This window comes from Bufo bufo, chromosome 7 (assembly GCF_905171765.1).
Source record: "Bufo bufo chromosome 7, aBufBuf1.1, whole genome shotgun sequence".
NCBI classification, from domain to species: domain Eukaryota; kingdom Metazoa; phylum Chordata; class Amphibia; order Anura; family Bufonidae; genus Bufo; species Bufo bufo.
In genome coordinates this window covers 223,707,301-223,727,173 of record NC_053395.1, presented here as the reverse complement: position 1 = coordinate 223,727,173, position 19,873 = coordinate 223,707,301, and positions in this window count along the sequence as shown.

Sequence of the window (19,873 nt, the reverse complement as noted above, 5' to 3'; positions counted from 1 at the left end):
AGGTGTAGCTATAGGAGGTGCAGAGGTGTAGCTATAAGAGGTGCAGAGGTGTAGCTATAGGAGGTGCAGAGGTGTAGCTATAGGAGGTGCAGAGATAGGAGGTGCAGAGGTGTAGCTATAGGAGGTGCAGAGGTGAAGCTATAGGAGGTGCAGAGGTGTAGCTATAGAAGGAGCAGAGGTGTAGCTATAGGAGGTGCAGAGGTGTAGCTATAGGAGGTGCAGAGGTGTAGCTATAGGAGGAGCAGAGGTGTAGCTATAGGAGGTGCAGAGGTGTAGATATAGGAGGTGCAGAGGTGTAGCTATAGGAGGAGCAGAGGTGTAGCTATAGGAGGTGCAGAGGTGTAGCTATAGGAGGAGCAGAGGTGTAGCTATAGGAGGTGCAGAGATAGGAGGTGCAGAGGTGTAGCTATAGGAGGTGCAGAGGTGTAGCTATAGGAGGTGCAGAGGTGTAGCTATAGGAGGAGCAGAGGTGTAGCTATAGGAGGTGCAGAGATAGGAGGTGCAGAGATAGGAGGTGCAGAGGTGTGGCTATAGGAGGTGCAGAGGTGTAGCTATAGGAGGAGCAGAGGTGTAGCTATAGGAGGTGCAAAGATAGGAGGTGCAGAGGTGTAGCTATAGGAGGTGCAGAGGTGAAGCTATAGGAGGTGCAGAGGTGTAGCTATAGGAGGTGAAGAGGTGTAGCTATAGGAGGTGCAGAGGTGTAGCTATAGGAGGTGCAGAGGTGTAGCTATAGGAGGAGCAGAGGTGTAGCTATAGGAGGTGCAGAGGTGTAGCTATAGGAGGAGCAGAGGTGTAGCTATAGGAGGTGCAGAGGTGTAGCTATAGGAGGAGCAGAGGTGTAGCTATAGGAGGTGCAGAGATAGGAGGTGCAGAGGTGTAGCTATAGGAGGTGCAGAGGTGTAGCTATAGGAGGTGCAGAGGTGTCGCTATAGGAGGTGAAGAGGTGTAGCTATAGGAGGAGCAGAGATAGGAGGTGCAGAGGTGTAGCTATAGGAGGTGCAGAGGTGAAGCTATAGGAGGTGAAGAGGTGTAGCTATAGGAGGAGCAGAGGTGTAGCTATAGGAGGAGCAGAGGTGTAGCTATAGGAGGTGCAGAGGTGTAGCTATAGGAGGTGCAGAGGTGTAGCTATAGGAGGAGCAGAGGTGTAGCTATAGGAGGAGCAGAGGTGTAGCTATAGGAGGAGCAGAGGTGTAGCTATAGGAGGTGCAGAGTTAGGAGGTGCAGAGATAGGAGGTGCAGAGGTGTTGCTATAGGAGGTGCAGAGGTGTAGCTATAGGAGGAGCAGAGGTGTAGCTATAGGAGGTGCAGAGATAGGAGGTGCAGAGGTGCAGAGATAGGAGGTGCAGAGGTGTAGCTATAGGAGGTGCAGAGGTGAAGCTATAGGAGGTGCAGAGGTGTAGCTATAGGAGGTGAAGAGGTGTAGCTATAGGAGGAGCAGAGGTAGAGGTCATTTAACCTAGGACTGCAGGATCTGACTACTCATAGGTTTGTAGTCTGTAACCATGGAAACACTTAGGTCTGCATGGAAGCTGTATACAAATTCAAAACTGTTTGCTCTACTTTTCAATTTAGATGCTTTAAATGACGCAAAAATAAATAAATAATTGGTTGCAAAACGGAATGTAGCAAATGTTAACCTGAACCTCCGCATTGAGTGTGAAGGAGTGCTACATCTGTAATGCCAGCTTCTTGTCAGGATCCTTCTCAGCCTACAGTTTCTTAATCTTTGGCCAGAAGTTTCTGAGCTCATTTTCAGTAACAGTGGGAAAGTTCATGGTGAGCACACATTGTTTTGGAGGAGCCGATGGTTTACACTGACACAGGCCCTGCGCACATGTGGACCGTGAGATGTATTTCAAGCAATCACAGGTGTTTGGCCCCAGAGTCTGAACAGGCAACATTAGCAGGCAGTAAATTTTAGAAGGAAAGGTCAATGCTTCTCATTTCAGACTTCAAATACAAATTAATGCAAAATGAATCTCCAAAAAGCCCCCCGAGAAAACCCACGCTTCATGTGTTCTGCGCTTCCTCTGCAACATTGAAAAACACTAGAAGGATACATTGTTCTCCGCACACATCCTTTGTATCTGCATAGCCATTGTATGACGAACTGTTCTGCAGCTTCCTAATGTGCTATGTCATTCAATGTCAAGATCTCTGTTTGCTGCAACTGAAAGAAAACATTCCTTATTCCTGGTCCTGTTTCATTGTATCCAGTGCAGACAATCCTCTGCGAGTCAAACACATCCATAGGTCAAATGGTCAAATAGAATCAAAACCCATCCTGACTTAGTCCTGTTCACATAGTTGAGGGTTTGTTACAGTGTGTCTAATTTACTTTATGATTCAGTTCCTCCTCCGTTTCAAGTTTTTTTGCTTGCGGTCATGGAATGCTAGGTAGGGTCATCAGTGTAAAGTAATGCAATGACTGGAGTCTTTCTTATATGTAACCTGACACCAGTTTAAGGGGGCATTCACTTGACTGTATGTATTTTGCGGTCCGCAAAATGCGGATCCTCAAAAAATATGGATGATGTCCGTGTGACGTTAATTTTTTTGCAGATCCATTGTAACAAGGCCTGTTCTTATCTGCAAAACGGACAACAATAGGACATGTTCTATCTTTATGCGGGATTATGGAACGGACATGCGGATGTGGACAGCACATGGAGTGTTGTCTGTATTTTTTGCGGACCCATTGAAATGAATGGGTCCGCATCCTATCTACAAAAAATGTAGCTCAGATGCAGACCACCGTGTGAATGGTGCCTTAGCGGCTATCTGAGGGCAGCATAAACTAGAGAAAGAAACCGTGAGCAAAATGTGGGACTTCTTACTTTCTGTCTTTCTTTAAATCCTGAGGAGTCCATTCAATGCAAATCAGGAACTCAGGAGTCCTGATATTCATAAGCAACAGCTGCCCCGCCCTCCCGTGGATGATTGACAGCTCTTGGGTATAGAAATAAAGCTCCCAATTAGGGTCGGAGAAGTGAACAAATGGATTCTACAGGGCGGGCTTTGCACCGAAGGATTCATGGAAAACAACTGGGTCACAAAAAGTAAGTGGTTCTGGGTTCCGTCGTTCTGGGTCTGTGTTTCTAGGTTCTGCTGCTCTCAGATGAGGCATAAAACAGAGTTAAGTTTAAGAAATTGAAATGAAAGCGATTACATCTCGGAAGCTCATATAATCCCAGATTACTGCGTTCAGCACCCTACTTTTGTCTATGTCATCTCACTCGTGACATAATTTGACTTATCCTTAGATGAGCAGTCCAAGGATGATCCCAAGACAGATAAGACACAAGCAAATACGGTGGCCAATCAGTCCAAGTGTGGGGGAAGGGGGGATAGGACAATTAAATGTGTCAAAACATATCCAAATATCAATTGTATCAGAAAATAATAGGTGTTGCTAGTGGTCTGGTAAATCATTTACACCAGCGATTCCCAACCATCGGACTTTGGACCAGTACCGGGCAAGGGGGCTTTATGTATAAAGAGACTCTACTGTGGGCTTCATATGTAAAGAGACACTACTTAGGGCATTATGTGTAAAGATGGCACTTCTGGGGGCATTATATGTTAAAAGGGCACTACTTGGGGCATTATATGTAAAGATGGCACTATAGGGACAATATTTTTTACTATTAAGTGGGACTGGGACCTAAATGGGGGATGATTACTGGGTGGAGGTATAAAATGAGGCATTATTACTAATTTGGTGAGTTCTGTGTGTCCAGTTATGAAGGAAGACGTTGTGGTCAGGAGACGTCATCAGAGTGATCTGCGCATGACTGAGAAAAGAAGGAGAGAGAACGACTCCAGTCAGAGGAGACGTCCCCTGTAATCCGATTATCAATGACTGGGACCTGAATGGAGATGGTCGTGGTGGAGAGGTATAATGTGTATAATTGGTAATGTGGCCTCTGATTCTGTTATATGCACTTTATTGTATTTTGTTATGGGTGGGTCAACCCACAGCAACGAAACTGGTCCGTGATGCAAAAAAGGCTGGGGGCCACTGATTTACACTAAATGGCTACTAGTGGGAGAACTCCCCTATGACATCCTCACAACCTAATAAGACATATCAACAGAGGCTGAGTTAAGTAGAAAAATCATTTCAATCAAAAATTCTGGGCTGGTTAGTTTTATAAAATATCTTTATCCGGGATAGGATTCATTTTTCTCTGAAAGACAAATTCCAAATCCCCTGCTATAGAGATAAAATGATGTCTGCCAGTAGCCACCACTAGGAGGAGCTCAGGAGCTCACTGTATACTGGATTATTATGGCAGGATACATATGTATTTACTGAGTGTTCTGTAGTCGTATCCTCTTCATGCAGTGTCCATCAGGCTCTCCCAGGGGCCGACACCCAGCTTTCCGATAGTCCTAAACGTTAAATCAGTCTAAATGTATTTATCTGCCTGATTTTCCAATCAAAAATAGTTGTGAAACCCTGTAATGGCACTGGAAATTAACCCTTCATAGTCCCAAGGAGCCCCTTAATAAATGTCTCTTCATGGTAGTGAAGCGCTAATGAAGAAAGTCGTGTCCACATCTTGTGCTCGATGCTAATGAGAACATGAAGTCATTTTTCCAGAAAGGAACAAAACTTCTCCCTGTTTGGATTACTTATGAAAATGATGACAGATTTACCCGGTGACGCCGGCGGAAAGCTGTGTTCTTATAACATTGGGGTCCTCGCTGGGACCGCTGATCTGTCTCATTGCCTGTATATTGTATCATGTTATCTTTTCCTGCTGTCACGGTGAACGCCAACATCATAACTGCAAACACAGCCCGAGGGCGATACTATGTTTATCCTGTGAAATGTGAGATCCCAAGGGAACAGGACAAGGTGTAATAAAGGATGTGACATAAAGGCCCCAGAACAGGTGAGGAGACGGATACATTGTACACAGCAAGACACAGCAGGAAAATCATAAAAGAAAAAGTAAAAAAAAAAAATCTTAAAAAGAAAACACAAAACATCTTGTCTGCAGAGGGCAGAATAATAAGAGTAACAATTTTATACATGGGGGCAATATTAAATGTAATTATGATAAATTAGAGGCATAAATATTAGCAGTGATATTACTGTAAATAGGAGGCAGTATTATAGCAGTTATATTCTTTATCAAATTTCTTTTTATTTGAGAAAAGTACAATGTCGTGTAACAAATCATACATCTCGTGTCCAGACGCAGCTGGGTAATTGCATAGTCAGCAAACACAATGTATTCAAGATGGAAAAGGATTTAGGAAAACTAGAAGAATGGTCAGAACTCTGGAAACTGAAATTTAATGTGGATAAGTGCAAGATAATGCACCTGGGGCGTAAAAACCCAAGGGTAGAATATAGAATATTTGACACAGTCCTGACCTCAGTATCTGAGGAAAGGGATTTAGGAGTAATTATTTCAGAAGACTTAAAGGTGGGAAGACAATGTAATAGAGCAGCCCGAAATGCCAGCAGAATGCTTGGATGTATAGGGAGAGGTATAAGCAGTAGAAAGAGTGAAGTGCTTATGCCGCTGTACAGAACACTGGTGAGACCTCACTTGGAGTATTGTGCGCAGTACTGGAGGCCATATCTCCAGAAGGATATAGATACTCTAGAGAGAGTTCAGAGAAGAGCTACTAAACTAGTACATGGATTGCAGGATAAAACTTACCAGGAAAGGTTAAAGGACCTTAATATGTATAGCTTGGAAGAAAGAAGAGACAGAGGGGATATGATAGAAACTTTTAAATACATAAAGGGAATCAACTCGGTAAAGGAAGAGAGCATATTTAAAAGAAGAAAAACTACCACAAGAGGACACAGTTTTAAATTAGAGGGGCAAAGGTTTAAAAGTAATATAAGGAAGTATTACTTTACTGAGAGAGTAGTGGATGCATGGAATAGCCTTCCTGCAGAAGTGGTAGCTGCAAATACAGTGAAGGGGTTTAAGCATGCATGGGATAGGCATAAGGCCATCCTTCATATAAGATAGGGCCGGGGGCTATCCATAGTATTCAGTATATTGGGCAGACTAGATGGGCCAAATGGTTCTTATCTGCCGACACATTCTATGTTTCTATGTTTCTATGTTTCTATTACCCATTCCTTCTTTGTGGAGGTCCGCAGGGTCATCTCATCCTTTGTCTGGTCTGGCGGGTCCCCTAGATTGGCTTATGCCACTCTCACTCGGGAGAGAAGGTTGGGAGGCTTCGGCCTACCCGACATCCACCTTTACTACAAAGCATCAATGCTGAATAGCAGTTATATTCTTGTACATAGGAGCAGTATTATAGTAGTTATATTCTTGTACATAGGAGCAGTATTATAGTAGTTATATTCTTGTACACAGGAGCAGTATTATAGTAGTTATATTCTTGTACATAGGAGCAGTATTATAGTAGTTATATTCTTGTACATAGGAGCAGTATTATAGTAGTTATATTCTTGTACATAGGAGGCAGTATTATAGTAGTTATATTCTTGTACATAGGAGCAGTATTATAGTAGTTATATTCTTGTACATAGGAGCAGTATTATAGTAGTTATATTCTTGTACATAGGACGCAGTATTATAGTAGTTATAATCTTGTACATAGGAGCAGTATTATAGTAGTTATATTCTTGTACATAGGAGCAGTATTATAGTAGTTATATTCTTGTACATAGGAGCAGTAATATAGTAGTTATATTCTTATACATAGGAGCAGTATTATAGTAGATATATTCTTGTACATAGGAGGCAGTATTATAGTAGTTATATTCTTGTACATAGGGAGCAGTATTATAGTAGTTATATTCTTGTACATAGGAGGCAGTATTATAGTAGTTATATTCTTGTACATAGGGAGCAGTATTATAGTAGTTATATTCTTGTACATAGGAGGCAGTATTATAGTAGTTATATTCTTGTACATAGGAGCACTATTATAGTAGTTATATTACTGTACATAGGAGGCAGTATTATAGTAGTTATATTCTTGTACATAGGAGCGGTATTATAGTAGTTATATTCTTGTACATAGGAGCACTATTATAATAGTTATATTACTGTACATAGGAGGCAGTATTATAGTAGTTATATTCTTGTACATAGGAGCAGTATTATAGTAGTTATATTCTTGTACATAGGAGGCAGTATTATAGTAGTTATATTCTTGTACATAGGAGCAGTATTATAGTACTTATATTCTTGCACATTGGAGCAGTATTATAGTAGTTATATTCCTCTACATAGGAGCAGTATTATAGTAGTTATATTCTTGTACATATGAGGCAGTATTATAGTAGTTATATTCTTGTACATAGGAGCAGTATTATAGTAGTTATATTCTTGTACATAGGAGCAGTATTATAGTAGTTATATTCTTGTACATAGGAGCAGTATTATAGTAGTTATATTCTTGTACATAGGAGGCAGTATTATAGTAGTTATATTCTTGTACATAGGAGCAGTATTATAGTAATTATATTCTTGTACATAGGAGCAGTATTATAGTACTTATATTCTTGTACATTGGAGCAGTATTATAGTAGTTATATTCCTCTACATAGGAGCAGTATTATAGTAGTTATATTCTTGTACATATGAGGCAGTATTATAGTAGTTATATTCCTCTACATAGGAGCAGTATTATAGTAGTTATATTCTTGTACATAGGGGGCAGTATTATAGTAGTTATATTCTTGTACATAGGAGCAGTATTATAGTAGTTATATTCTTGTATATAGGGGGCAGTATTATAGTAGTTATATTCTTGTACATAGGAGCAGTATTATAGTAGTTATATTCTTGTACATAGGACCAGTATTATAGTAGTTATATTCTTGTACATAGGAGGCAGTATTATAGTAGTTATATTCTTGTACATAGGGGGCAGTATTATAGTAGTTATATTCTTGTACATAGGAGCAGTATTATAGTAGTTATATTCTTGTACATAGGAGACAGTATTATAGTAGTTATATTCTTGTACATAGGAGCAGTATTATAGTAGTTATATTCTTGTACATAGGAGCAGTATTATAGTAGTTATATTCTTAATCAATTTTCTTTTTATTGAAGAAAACGCAAGTAGTCATGTGACAATTCAATCACTTAAATACCAGACGCAGCTGGACAAATGCTTATTCACTAAGCGCATCAATTCAAGTGCAGTGGCGACATGACTCAATAACACATTAACATGTGCATAAAAGAAATTTATATGGAAAAGTAGAGACAAGACATGGGAAGAGGGGAGGGGGGAGAGAAGTTAAGGGGGGGGGGGGGGTAATAGATGTCGATCATATGCTTCGTGTGAATCTAGAAGTTGCGATAAAGCTTCCAAGGGGACCATGTTTTGATAAACACTGCTCTAGAGTGAGTCTCCCAGTGTGCAAGCTCCTCAAACCGGTAAAGCTGATCCACCTTCTCGGTCCACATTAAGAGGGATGGAGGAGAATCATTTCTCCATAACAATGGAATCAATAGGCGAGCTGCTGTTATAAGCATAGTCGGTAGATTTAACCTTGAGGGGGTCAGCGTGTCATTAGGGCACCATAGCATTAGGAGCTTTGCGTCTAATCTAACCTGGGTATTACAGGTCTTATTTATAATAGTTTCGATCTCTATCCAGAAAGGCCGGATCTTTTCACAATTCCACCATATATGAGAGAGAGAACCAACATCTCCTCCGCACCTCCAGCAACGGTCGGGGATATCAGGATTAATCTTATAAAGATATTCTGGTGTTTTATACCATCTCGTGAGCAATTTGTAGGAGTTAGCTTGTATCTTAATGCAACGGTTGAATCCGTGTGAGTGTGTGAGGATAAAAGCTTTCTCAGGTTCTGACAAAGTTATGGATAACTCCTTCTCCCAAGCTGAGAGAAACCACAGATCTGGAGGGGCGGAGGAGAGCAGCTCCTTGTATAATGTGGAGAGAGGCTTCCGCGGGCGTTCGGCTTGTGAAATCTTCCCCTCCATCCATGAGGGATCATTTGTGGGTCGTGGGACCTTTTCAATAAGCGTTAGGTCCTTTTTAAAGGCCATAACTGCCAAAAAGGAAGCCTTTTGGACCCTTGGAAGAGCGAAAACTTCGCTCCAATTTAAAGCACCAGACTCAGATATAATATCCTGAAGCTTGAGGCTAGGTAGTAGGGCGAAAGGCTTACTGCTAGAGTGGTCAAAACTATATCAGGCTTCAGTTCTTAAGTTCCATAGTAGTTATATTCTTGTACATAGGAGGCAGTATTATAGTAGTTATATTCTTGTACATAGGAGCAGTATTATAGTAGTTATATTCTTGTACATAGGAGCAGTATTATAGTAGTTATATTCTTGTACATAGCAGGCAGTATTATAGTAGTTATATTCTTGTACATAGGAGGCAGTATTATAGTAGTAATATTCTTGTACATAGGAGGCAGTATTATAGTAGTTATATTCTTATACATAGGAGCAGTATTATAGTAGTTATATTCTTGTACATAGGAGCAGTATTATAGTAGTTATATTCTTGTACATAGGAGCAGTATTATAGTAGTTATATTCTTGTACATAGCAGGCAGTATTATAGTAGTTATATTCTTGTACATAGGAGGCAGTATTATAGTAGTAATATTCTTGTACATAGGAGGCAGTATTATAGTAGTTATATTCTTGTACATAGGAGGCAGTATTATAGTAGTTATATTCTTGTACATAGGAGCAGTATTATAGTAATTATATTCTTGCACATAGGAGGCAGTATTATAGTAGTAATATTCTTGTACATAGGAGGCAGTATTATAGTAGTTATATTCTTATACATAGGAGCAGTATTATAGTAGTTATATTCTTATACATAGGAGCAGTATTATAGTAGTTATATTCTTGTACATAGGAGCAGTATTATAGTAGTTATATTCTTGTACATAGCAGGCAGTATTATAGTAGTTATATTCTTGTACATAGGAGGCAGTATTATAGTAGTAATATTCTTGTACATAGGAGGCAGTATTATAGTAGTTATATTCTTGTACATAGGAGGCAGTATTATAGTAGTTATATTCTTGTACATAGGAGCAGTATTATAGTAATTATATTCTTGTACATAGGAGGCAGTATTATAGTAGTTCTATTCTTGTACATAGGAGGCAGTATTATAGTAGTAATATTCTTGTACATAGGAGCAGTATTATAGTAGTTATATTCTTGTACATAGGAGCAGTATTATAGTAGTTCTATTCTTGTACATAGGAGGCAGTATTATAGTAGTATATTCTTGTACATAGGAACATTATTATAGTAGTTATATTCTTGTACACAGGAGCAGTATTATAGTAGTTATATTCTTGTACATAGGAGCAGTATTATAGTAGTTATATTCTTGTACATAGGAGCAGTATTATAGTAATATTATTCTTGTACATAGGAGCAGTATTATAGTAGTTATATTCTTGTACATAGGAGCAGTATTATAGTAGTTATATTCTTGTACATAGGTGCAGTATGATTGCAGTTATATTCTTATACATAGGAGCAGTATTATAGTAGTTATATTCTTGTACATAGGAGCAGTATTATAGTAATATTATTCTTGTACATAGGAGCAGTATTATAGTAGTTATATTCTTGTACTTAGGAGCAGTATTATAGCAGTTATATTCTTGTACGTAGGAGGAAGTATTATAGTAGTTATATTCTTGTACGTAGGAGGCAGTATTATAGTAGTTATATTCCTGTACATAGGAGCAGTATTATAGTAGTTATATTCTTGTACATAGGAGGCAGTATTATAGTAGTTATATTCTTGTACATAGGAGCAGTATTATAGCAGTTATATTCTTGTACATAGGAGCAGTATTATAGTAGTTATATTCTTGTACATAGGAGGCAGTATTATAGTAGTTATATTCTTGTACATAGGAGCAGTATTATAGCAGTAATATTCTTGTACATAGGAGCAGTATTATAGTAGTTATATTCTTGTACATAGGAGCAGTATTATAGTAGTTATATTCTTGTACATAGGAGGCAGTATTATAGTAGTTATATTCTTGTACATAGGATGCAGTATTATAGTAGTTATATTCTTGTACATAGGAGTAGTATTATAGTAGTTATATCCTTGTACATAGGAGGCAGTATTATAGTAGTTATATTCTTGTACATAGGAGGCAGTATTATAGTAGTTATATTCTTGTACATAGGAGGCAGTATTATAGTAGTTATATTCTAGTACATAGGAGCAGTATTATAGTAGTTATATTCTTGTACATAGGAGCAGTATTATAGTAGTTATATTCTTGTACATAGGAGGGAGTATTATAGCAGTTATATTCTTGTACATAGGAGCAGTATTATAGTAGTTATATTCTTGTACATAGGAACAGTATTATAGTAGTTATATTCTTGTACATAGGAGCAGTATTATAGTAGTTATATTCTTGTACATAGGAGCAGTATTATAGTAGTTATATTCTTGTACATAGGAGCAGTATTATAGTAGTTATATTCTTGTACATAGGAGCAGTATTATAGTAGTTATATTCTTGTACATAGGAGCAGTATTATAGTATATTCTTGTACATAGGAGGCAGTATTATAGTAGTTATATTCTTGTACATAGGAGGCAGTATTATAGTAGTTATATTCTAGTACATAGGAGCAGTATTATAGTAGTTATATTCTTGTACATAGGAGCAGTATTATAGTAGTTATATTCTTGTACATAGGAGGGAGTATTATAGCAGTTATATTCTTGTACATAGGAGCAGTATTATAGTAGTTATATTCTTGTACATAGGAACAGTATTATAGTAGTTATATTCTTGTACATAGGAGCAGTATTATAGTAGTTATATTCTTGTACATAGGAGCAGTATTATAGTAGTTATATTCTTGTACATAGGAGCAGTATTATAGTAGTTATATTCTTGTACATAGGAGCAGTATTATAGTAGTTATATTCTTGTACATAGGAGCAGTATTATAGTATATTCTTGTACATAGGAGCAGTATTATAGTAGTTATATTCTTGTACATAGGAGGCAGTGTTATAGTAGTTATATTCTTGTACATAGGAGCAGTATTATAGTAGTTATATTCTTGTACATAGGAGGCAGTATTATAGTAGTTATATTCTTGTACATAGGAGCAGTATTATAGTAGTTATATTCTTGTACATAGGAGCAGTATTATAGTAGTTATATTCTTGTACATAGGAGACAGTATTATAGTAGTCATCTATAGTACAGGTGAGTATTATTGTAGGAATTAACTTATATTTAAAGGGCAGCACTACAGTTTTGTTCTAGTGGCTTATTTATGACTGGAAGCAAAGCATGTGCTTATGAATTACAGAATAATAATTTTTGTATGGCACTGCACTAATAGTGAACAATTTTAAGATTAGTTGAGGGTAAATTAAAACTCATCAATTATGTTCTTTGCGGTTACAGTATGAAGACTTCACAAGTTTTGCAACAGTTTATTTATAACCCGACCTTTTTAGTGTCAGCAAGATGTGTGGCCCGTCAGGTTAGGGCTAATTGGGATCTTGCAGAATAAGCTGTGATTCTACACGTTACTATCAGAGGAATCCATGTTTGCTTAATTCTCGCTGCAAGTTATTACATTGTATCAATAAGTCATTAAAAGGAAGCTATGGAAGAAGGATAGATAACATGCAATAGAGATAGAGGTTTATCAGTGGACGGATACAGAATTCTGATGTTTGCTTTATAATGGACTGAACATACTACAGTATAGTCTGTTCTGAGGAAAGGGAGGTTTATGTCTCATTCTCATCACTTATTAAAAATAGGGCATCATAAAACTGGTTTACAGACTTTATAGTTGTCAGCTAAAAGATTGTTTGGCCGACAGCTTTCTCTCCCGAGTACCCCAAACTTACACATATTTGCTTAAACTAAGTTAGTACCTGTTGTCAGTGAGGTAAGAGGAGAAAGCTACTTTCATAAACCTCTCTGGCTGCTTATCTGCTCAGAGAACAAAGGATCGGGTGAAAATATTCCGAACATTCTCTCACTTCACTCACTATTCTGCTGGTGCAGTCACTGTGTACATACATTACTTATCCTGTACTGATCCTGAGTTACATCCTGTATTATACTCCAGAGCTGCACTCACTATTCTGCTGGTGGAGTCACTGTGTACATACATTATATTACTTATCCTGTACTGATCCCGAGTTACATCCTGTATTATACTCCAGAGCTACACTCACTATTCTGCTGGCGCAGTCACTGTGTACATACATTACTTATCCTGTACTGATCCAGAGTTACATCCTGTATTATACTCCAGAGCTGCACTCACTATTCTGCTGGTGCAGTCACTGTGTACATACATTAATTATTCTGTACTGATCCTGAGTTACATCCTGTATTATACTCCAGAGCTGCACTCACTATTCTGCTGGTGCAGTCACTGTGTACATACATTACTTATCCTGTACTGATCCTGAGTTACATCCTGTATTATACTCCAGAGCTGCACTCACTATTCTGCTGGTGCAGTCACTGTGTACATACATTACATTACTTATCCTGTACTGATCCTGAGTTACATCCTGTATTATACTCCAGAGCTGAACTCACTATTCTGGTGGTGGAGTCACTGTGTATATACATTACGTTACTTATCCTGAGTTACATCCTGTATTATACTCCAGAGCTGCACTCACTATTCTGCTGGCGCAGTCACTGTGTACATACATTTCTTATTCTGTACTGATCCTGAGTTACATCCTGTATTATACTCCAGGGCTGAACTCACTGTTGTGCTGGTGCAGTCACTGTGTACATACATTACTTATCCTGTACTGATCCTTACTTACATCCTGTATTATACTCCAGAGCTGCACTCACTATTCTGCTGGTGGAGTCACTGTGTACATACATTACTTATCCTGTACTGATCCCGAGTTACATCCTGTATTATACTCCAGAGCTGCACTCACTATTCTGCTGGTGCAGTCACTGTGTACATACATTACTTATCCTGTACTGATCCTGAGTTACATCTTGTATTATACTCCAGAGCTGCACTCACTATTCTGCTGGTGCAGTCACTGTGTACATACATTACTTATCCTGTACTGATCCTGAGTTACATCCTGTATTATACTCTAGAGCTGTACTCACTATTCTGCTGGTGCAGTCACTGTGTACATACATTACTTATCCTGTACTGATCCTTACTTACATCCTGTATTATACTCCAGAGCTGCACTCACTATTCTGCTGGTGCAGTCACTGTGTACACACCTATTACTTTACTTACAATGCTGTACTTATCCAGAGTTACATTCTGTATTATGCGACCTCCACATGTGGCCGGATACATTCCGTATGGATTCTTTTGCTGAAAAACCACAGCGTAGTACAGTTCTAGGAAAGTGCATGAGATCAGACTAATATCATGTACACATTGCTTTTTCATTCACTGCAGAAAATGTCCTGCCATGCAAGTTTTAAACTCTGCAGCATGTCAATTCATTGTGCTGTTCCGTTGTGTGGATTTCACCCTTTTTGGTGTGTATTTGGTGCAGAATTGCCTAGAAATCCAAATCCAAATTTGTGCTGAATTTCTTGCATACAGACACTCCCAAGTGCAAGTATCTTTATACTCCTGAGCAGCGCTTATTATTCTGCAGGTGGAGTATCTTTGTACATACTATACATCATTTATCCGGTACTGATCCTGACTGAGTTTAGGGGTTAGGGTACTTTCACACTTGCGGCAGTACGGATCCGGCAGGCAGTTCACCCTGTCGGATCCGTCCTTCCGCTATTTAGCTGTGCCGCCGAACCGTCGCTCCGTCCCTATTGACTATAATGGGGACGGGGCAGTTCGTGGTGAGAGGCTGCCGGACTAAAAAGTCGGACATGCAGGACATTATAGTCAATGGGGACGGAGCGGCGGCACGAAAAAATAGCAAAAGGACGGATACGACAGGGTGAACAGCCTGTCGGATCCAGGGCCGGCGCCACCCATAAGCAGAGTAGGCCACCAAGTAGAGCGCACTCTGCCTGGGGGCGCCGGCACTCTGGAGTCCGAATCCCAAGCAGTAGCACCCGGCCGCCGCCTGCGTTCCTCCCCCTACTTGTGATCTATCTGACATCATCTCCTTCTGTTCCTGTACTTGCCGGCCCGATGCGCTGCGAGTGCCAGCATGAGTTTGTTCAGTCACTTCGGGCAGAGCTAGCGGCACGCAGCTGACACACAGCTACGAGACCCTGGTGTATTTAAATCTCATTTAGGCTGTCTTTCAGAAAAGTTTCTCCTGGGGTTCGAACTTTCGACCTTTCACATCAGAGGCAAGGCATTTACCCACACAGCTATGAAAGCTGTATAGCCAATTGCTTAACAAAAAAAAAAAAAAATTAGACTTCTAATGTAGGTAACTTTGATACCTAGTGTACATCCATACACATGACAGCTGCCCCAACACACCCAGCTCTGCTACATCCATACACAGTGTACTGGGGCAGCTGTCATGTGTATGGATGTACACTAAGTATTAAAGTTATCTACAGTAGAAGTCTTATATATTTTTTTTTAAGCGACTGGCTATACAGTAGAGATGTCGCGAACATAAAATTTTCGTTCGCGAATGGCGAACGCGAATTTTCGCAAATGTTCGCGAACTGGCGAACCGGGCGAACCGCCATAGACTTCAATAGGCAGGCAAATTTTAAAACCCACAGGGACTCTTTCTGGCCACAATAGTGATGGGAAAGTTGTTTCAAGGGGACTAACACCTGGACTGTGGCATACCGGAGGGGGATCCATGGCAAAACTCCCATGGAAAATTACGTAGTTGACGCAGAGTCGGGTTTTAATCCATAAAGGGCATAAATCACCTAACAATCCTAAATTGTTTGGAATAACGTGCTTTAAAACATCAGGTATGATGTTGTATCGATCAGGTAGTGTAAGGGTTACGCCCGCTTCACAGTGACAGACCAAACTCCCCATTTAACACACCGCAAACAGTCCATTTGCACAACCCTAAACTCCCCATTTGCACAAGGTTGGATACCAAGCTAGCCATGTCCCGTTCCTTGTCCTCACTGACGTTATTGAAGGTCTCTTCCTCCACCCAGCCACGTACAACACCAAGGGTCCCCGAAAGGTGACAACAAGCCCCCTGGGACGCCTGCTGTGATTGGTCTTCCACCTCCTCAAAGCCACCTTCCTCCTCTGACTCCTCTTCTTCAGACTCCTCTCTCTGCGTTGCCTCTCTCTGCGTTATTATAAGGTGTGTTAAGTAGTACTATTCCTATCAGTTTAATCCCTGTTGCGTCTCCTATCAGGAAACGTGTATATGGCATTGATTTTAGGAACCAGGAGATGAAAAAAGATGCTTGGTCGGTCCTCCTACTTCAAATTTGGGGCACTGCGCGTGCAATCTAATGTGCCGCCAGATAGTTGTGGTGTGTTATGTTGTTCTATTCTTATCAGTTTAATCCCTGTTGCTTTACTATATGGCATCGATTTTAGTTTTTTTTTTTTTAAATGTGCACCACTGTTACACCAGATATGAGTTGCACTGGTGTGACACTGTGCCCTTGCAGGCCCTGAAACGCACACGTGTGAAGGAAAATGACTGATATTATTTCACAGTGAAAAAAGTTTTTTTTTTTTTAAATGCAAGCTATTGTGACACCAGATATGAGTGGTGGCACTGGGCACTGGCAGTAGTGGGCACAGTACACGCTGTGAGCCTGACAAACACGCTGGCAGGCAACTGCAATTAGATTACACAGGAAAAAAAATTAAAAAAAGCAGACTGATGTTCTAGCCCTAAAAAGGGCTTTTTGGAGTGCTGTCCTTACAGCAGAGATCAGATCAGTCTTTCAGGACTGTAGTGGACACTGAATACACTGGCCTAGCTATCGATTTCCCTATTAAATCAGCAGCAGCTGCACTGTCCCTCCTCTCACTAAGAATGCAGCTTCCGAATGAATCTAAAATGGATGCTGTCCAGGAGGAGGGAGGGTCTGCTGCTGATTGGCTGGAATGTGTCTGCTGACTGTGAGGTACAGGGTCAAAGTTTACTCAATGATGATGTATAGGGGGCAGCCCAAACTTCGCATATGTTCGCCCGCCGCGGCGAACGCGAACAAGCTATGTTCGCTGGAAACTATTCGCCGGCGAACTATTCGGGACATTTCTACTATACAGCTCTCATAGCTGTGTGGGTAAATGCCTTGCCTCTGATGTGAAAGGTTGTGCGTTCGAATCCCAGGAGGAACTTTTCTGAAAGTGTTTTTTTTTTTTTTTTTTTTTAAATACCACACTGTTACTTTACTTTTTTTTTTGAGTAACTGGCTATATTGCTCTCATAGCTGTGTGGGTAAATGCCTTGCCTCTGATGTGAAAGTTTGTGAGTTCAAATCCCAGGCGAAACTTTTCTGAAAGTGTTTTTTTTTTTTTTTTTTAAATACCGGACTGTTACTTTACTGCCACGGGGGAGGGGGGGCTATTGGCGCCATGATACTGGCACATGGAGGGGGGAGGAGAGAGGCACTTGATACTGGCACATTAGGGGGCAGGGGGAGGGGATGGCACTATGATATTAGCACATAGGGGGGCAACAAATGGACATGAATCATGAGGGGCAGAAATGTGAAATGATGGGGGGGGCGCCAAAATGTAGATTGTGTTGACAAAAATCCTTGCACTGGCCCTGACTTTGGGCGCGCAATCCCGCGAGACCAGTGACCTCCAGAGGTGGGTCTCGCTGGATCACGCGCCGAAGACACATGATCTTGGCAAGAGCCAAGGCAATGTGGACCTGGAGCACCGCGAGGAGCAGAACCTGGTGAGCACCCCTGGCAACCGCACTCTAACAACCTGCACTAGGGTGTCAGAGGCTGCAGGACAGTGACTGGCAGCAGGGTGGCACACACTCGTGTACAGGGGTCAGGGCACACCTGCTGCTTGACTAGGGGCCATAGATTCTGACTGGCACAGGGTGCCCAGCAGTGGCACATGAAGCCTAATAGGTGGCACAGACTGTCTAAAGGGCTATGAATGGTACAGGGTGCAGGACAGTGCCAGACTGGCAGAGGGCACAAGGCAGCATACTGTTTTATGTTGCCCTAGTGGCACAGGATTTCAGATAGTGGCTGAATGGCGCCTGGCAGTGAATAGGTGGCACTGCTCGTGTTTGGTGTGCCAACCTGCTGAACAGCGCAGAGTGATTGGCATCACTGGGATGGTACTAGGTGGCAGACAATGGCTGGATATTATATATACATGACCATAGTCAGACTGTTACAGGGTACATGACCATAGACTGGCACAGGGTACACGACCATAATTAAATGTTGCATGCAATAGGTGGCTGAAAAAGGGGCGGGTAAAAGGGTGTGGTCAATGAGCGGAGTCAAGGGGGCGGCAAAATTAGCTTTTGCCTAGGGTGGCAAAAATCCTTGCACCAGCCTTGGTCGGATCCGTCCTGCCGCAAGTGTGAAAGTAGCCTTACTGAGTTTTTATGAAGCTTTTGATGCGTCATAGATACATTTAGATACATCAGTTGCAGTCTGAGTGCAGAGATCCCACCGATCACTAGAATGAGGAGAGAGAAGCAGTCACACGTCGCGCCCTCTCTACTCACTGCAGTGACATGGGCCATAGACATTCCCGATTCCGTCTCCTGCCGTGAGGACAGAGTGCAATATGCGCGTGCTTCTCTCTTCTCATTCTAGCGATTGGTGGGGGTCTCAGCACTCAGACCGCCTGTGATCAAAGCTTTTGATATGTCTCTATGACATACCAATCATTTTATGGACCCTTTAAAGCAGAGATGCTCAACCTGTTGCACAATTACAACTCCCAGCATGTCCTAATAGCTGCAGTCTGTCCAGTCATGCTGGGAGTTGTAGTTTTGCAACAGCTGGAGGGCCGCATGTTGGGCATCCCTTCTTTAAAGCCTATGTGATACTCTAGAGCTGCATTTACAGCAGTTTCCATTCACTAAGAGCAAGCAGCATACACATACTGGAAACCAGTTAATCAGAACTTGATTAGAGGGGTTTTCCCAACATAGCAAATTTTCACCTACCCACAAGCTCCAGGTCCTTGGACCACCATGATCACAAGAACGAGGTGTGGCGAAACCAACCTCGCCACTGGGTTTTGGAGAGGACTGGCTGCTGGCCTCTTGCCCCTGGATTATGGGCCATATACTAACTTTTAAACCCCTGAACCTATTCAAGTGAATTTTGGATAGGTTTGTCCCCAAGTTATACTGTTTAAATTGATGTTAGTTATATGTATGGCCAATGTAAACTCACAAAGTTGTAACAATTTATAATAAGTGTAACTTGTCAGCTTGGGAGGAAAATGCTGGGTGTGTTTCTATTGTGCCATTGTCCCATTGTGTGTTTAAATGGTGATGTCTGTTCTGTTGTCCTCACATGTGTATTGGCGGTCTCCCTTTGTCCTCAGAGATAATTGGATTGCTCCTCAGGTTGTCTCCGGGGAGAGAGGAGGAGACCATGATGCATTGTGGGGATGTGTTGTGTCTGTGTGTCCTAAGTGCTGTTTATCTGTCCTATGTCACAGTCTTCATTCTGGTCCCCTAGGGGCGTGTACACCAGATGGGCTGTACTTACATTGTATGTGTTGTAAATTACTGATTGGTTGCATTTCAAACCCCTGTTGGCAGTACTATGTTTGTGGTTTATGAATAAAAGAGGCTGTACGTGAAGTACAGTCAGACCACTGTTTGACCCTCAACACGGAGCCTTGTCTCGTTATTGGGGGGATTCACTGTATGCTGTTAGAGGACCGATTGCCAGGATTGTAAGCTGATTCCTGTTCGTCTGCTAGCAGCTATTCGTGAGGTTCCAGTTTGGAGTGCT